The 4,002-nt window shown below is 38.9% G+C and overlaps 1 pseudogene; it reads right to left on the bottom strand.

Moving 5' to 3' along the window:
* Positions 1 to 1,776: 1,776 nt before the first annotated feature.
* Positions 1,777 to 3,470, bottom strand: LOC138167217 (proline-rich protein 11 pseudogene; annotated as a pseudogene).
* Positions 3,471 to 4,002: the final 532 nt, after the last annotated feature.

Below are 4,002 nucleotides of genomic sequence, written 5' to 3'. Positions count from 1 at the left end.
GCATGTAAAATAATTTTTAACATGTTTTTAAAACTTTGAGTTACAAATTCTCTCCCTTCTTCCCTCCCCACACAGCCTCATTGAGAAGGCAAACAATTCAATATAGGTTATACTTGCGCAGTTATGCAAAACACTTCTATAATAGTCATGTTGTGAAAGACTATATTTTCCTCCATTGTATCCCCCCCCACTTATTCTATTTTCTCCTTTGACCCTGTCACTTTTCAAAAGTGTCTACTTCTGACTATCCCCTCCCCCAATTAGCCCTCCCTTCTATTACCCCCCCCCCTCTATCTTCTTTCCCTTCACTTTCCTGTAGGGTAAGATGCCCAAATGAGTATGTTATTCTCTCCTTAAGTCAAATCTGATGAGAATAAGGCTCACTCATTCCCTCTCACCTCCCCCCTCTTCCCCTCCATTGTGAAAACTTCTTCTTGCCTCTTTTATGTGAGAGAATTTACCCCATTCTATGTCTCCTTTTTTCCTTCTCTCAATATATTCCTCTCTCACTCACTAATTTTATTTTTTAGCGATGATCTTTAGATATTCAACTCACCCTGCACTCTCTCTCTTTCATTCTCTCTCTCTCTCTGTCTCTGTCTCTCTGTACACACACTCACACACACACACACACACACACACACACACACACACACACACATATATATATATATACATTTCCTCCAACTACCCTAATATTGAGAAAGGTCTCACAAGAGATGAGATCATCTTTTTTTTTATTATAAAAATTTTATTGTTAAAAAACATTTAAGTAGCCCCAGAATTGTTGTCCTGATTTTGTTATCACTCAATTTTAATAACAAAGCATACAGTACATAGTGGTTTTAAGGAATAAATAGTTTTAAAGAATTATGAAAAATACAAAGCAAACTGTGATAATGGCTTAGTAAAAGCTGAAAAGTTAACCTGGGGAGCATGTAATATTTCTTAATACTGGTATGATGGCCATAGCAGCTTTACATATATATGTATTTGCATATATCTATATGGTTATCAGATGCCTATAGAACCTTTCCTCTGAATACCTATTGTAGAACCTTTTCAATTGTTTGGTAACCAAAGAAGTACAACAGTATTTATACATTGTGAATTATCAAGTTATTTGTAAAGTGAACACAGTATATAGTAGAGCTATTGTAACTTCACTTATGCCTTGTAAAACATCATTCTATAATAAGAAATTAACTGTGTCCTCCATGAGCATTTCTTTAGTTCTAGACTTTTACAAGAACAGCTAACAGGTTTTGTTTTTTAATAATACATTTCATTTTTGGCAGGTGTCTCTTACATTGCTTCTGTATTTATACACAGTGAGTGTTAAGACACCTACTTGTGTATCTCAAAAGCATGATTGTCTAAGAAAGGGTTCAGGTTGAGTAGCTAGCCTCGGAGCTCAGATGGGAATTTCCTAGGGCCATTGTACTTGGAGCAAGGTTTGATATTTTAGGAAACTCCCTAAACTAGATTTTTGGCTTAGGAACTTTCCGAGGATCCTATATTTGTCTCATATTGCAGTTTTCCCCAGAAAGACAGTAAGCTTACTGAGGTTTTTTGACCTTGTACTTCCTACCCCTGCTGTCCTCGTTGATTCATTGACTGCTGTCCTCATTTTTAGAGTAGCAGATGAGTTTCTTGAACAGTCTCAGACCTGGTTTTATGCTTAATGACAGCTCCCTCTGCTCTGTGGCTCGAAGTACAGGAGAAGTGGCCTTGTGCCCAGAGCCAGCTCATGAAGCCTTTGAGAGGAGACATAGCGGGTGAAGCATAGTACCTATCAGGGCTGTCCATGAAGCTTCCCTTTGGCTTCTTGAATACATAATATGAAAAGGGACTGGTAGGGCATGATGGTGAACTAGAAATGGCTACACAGGATAGAGGAAGAGGTGTGGTCTACCTTTGTAGGCCATCAGGCTCCTATCTCTTACTTGTCTGAATAAAGAGACATAGGGCTACAATCCCTAGTATCTACTTATTTGTTGGGTGGCAAATGGAGCAATTACAAATGACTTCTTAAAATGACTGGGATCTAAGTCAGTTGCTCAAAATATTCTATCATGACCAATTAGAGAAAGGATATGACAGATTTAATTAAGCATGATCATCTAGACAAAAAAAGGCAAAAGAAAACCGAAACTAAACTAATATCCTATTTGGACATTTTTACTAACTGAAACAAGTGGATAATATTTAGATCTATACTTTTTGCTGTGTAGACACACAATGGATGAATTATGGAGTTTTGAAATCCTAAAAATGACTTTTGAGCACATCTATTTAATATTTTATCTTCAAATGTGATCCATCATTGACATCAATTTTATTCATCAAAGCTGTTTGAAGAATGTAATGGACCTTGGGAAGGGCTCTTTGGGTGAGCCAGCTGAAACTTCTGCCACAAGGCCTTGGCTATTATTGGGGTCAACCCTGTTCCATTTTCCATATTTTCTTTATTGATGAGAAGGGTACCTCCTGGGCTCCTATCTATGTTGACTTTCCTAAGAAGTTTCCTTAGATCCATTTGGCCTTTTCTGGGAGTGAATACCACATTTGTGACATGAGTTGATGGAAATCTGGACTGAGGTTTCAGGGAGATACTCTGAAGATCAGAGACTGTGACCAGTGGCTTTCGTTCCTGTGGTGATGACAAGAATCTTTCTCATACTGGTAGAACTCTGTGTCTTCTTTAACTTCACAGTGAGCAGATCTTTAACAGTTTTATGCATGGGCATATCTTGTTTTAATGGTTCAGCCTGAAGTGTTTTCGTACTATCGATTTTTTTGAGCAACAAAGATGCTGAGCAGAGTAGAAGAGGCAGAGGTGGTGGAGGGGGTGGAGGCGATGGTGGTGGAGGAGGAGGAGGAAGGGGAACCATAGGCTGCAGTGTAAAAGGTGGGATTATGCATGCTACTTCTCTAATAGTGATTTCAGCTTGAGCAAGGTCCTCTGGAAGTTGAGTCTTCAAGTGACATGTTGTATGGCAACCTGGGCAAGAAGAATGCTGTGAGGCAGAGGTCTTCATGCTTCCTGGAGCTTGTAGAATTCATTTTCCAGCTTGCTAACTTGCTGTCTGATCAGGCTGAGTTTCCAGAAGTAGATATGGGATGGAAATAGGAAGTCTTTCAACATCTCTAATTTCTGTGTAATACTGCTCTGGCAATACCAACAGAAAGACCACACCCTCTTTCTTAGGAATTTCATTAAATTCTTCATGCTGGAAAATGTTTTGCTCCAGGCTAATTTTGGATAACTTTGGCCACACCATGTGTTTGTGAGAGGGGCATCTATTACTCTTTCAGGTGGAGATAGAGTTGGAGATGAAGTAGCAGAGGAATGAAGGGAGGGAGGAAGAACAGCTGGAATGGGATCAGAGGGACTAGCTTTTTTTTTTGATGAACATTTTGTTTCTGGCTCTCAACTTCCTTCTTCCATGGTATTTGTGCTTGGCCATTTTTTTTTTTCCTGCGGAGAAGCTTGGCATATTCTTGGAGCCCTGAAAAATGAACTGGAAAGTGGTGTTTGAATTCACTCTCATCTTCAAGCTGGTATTTGAATTCACTCTCATCTTCAAGCATAGAGAGAAACTTGAAGCTTGGAGGTGGTTATGAATACCTAGTATAAGAGCTCCAGGAGGTAAATAGAGTCTGCACAATGTTGCATATGGTTGCAGCATATAGCAGAATTAAAAATTAAACCCTTGGCATAGATGGACCAATCAGGGCCACCATTTCTACTCCATTAACCCTCCTGGTGGGGAAAGAAAAGAAGATATTTCATGATTGGATAATGCATCCTGACCCCTGGCCAATTGAAGTAGTGGCTCTTTTTGTATGAATTGAGATCAGCTTTTTATGTAAGAATGAAAATAGCTCAACTTTAATAAGTACCTCATGATTTCTCTTTCCTGTTTACCTTTTCATGCTTCTCTTGATTCTTGTATTTGAAAGTCACATTTTCTATTCAGCTCTGGTCTTTTCAGCAAG

Source organism: Petaurus breviceps, unplaced genomic scaffold (assembly GCF_028583685.1).
Source record: "Petaurus breviceps papuanus isolate PSGF00001 unplaced genomic scaffold, PetGlider_PUasm1.0 229, whole genome shotgun sequence".
Taxonomy (NCBI): Eukaryota; Metazoa; Chordata; class Mammalia; order Diprotodontia; family Petauridae; genus Petaurus; species Petaurus breviceps.
Note: the sequence above shows the minus strand (reverse complement) of the source record. Positions and strands in the feature narration are given on the sequence as shown.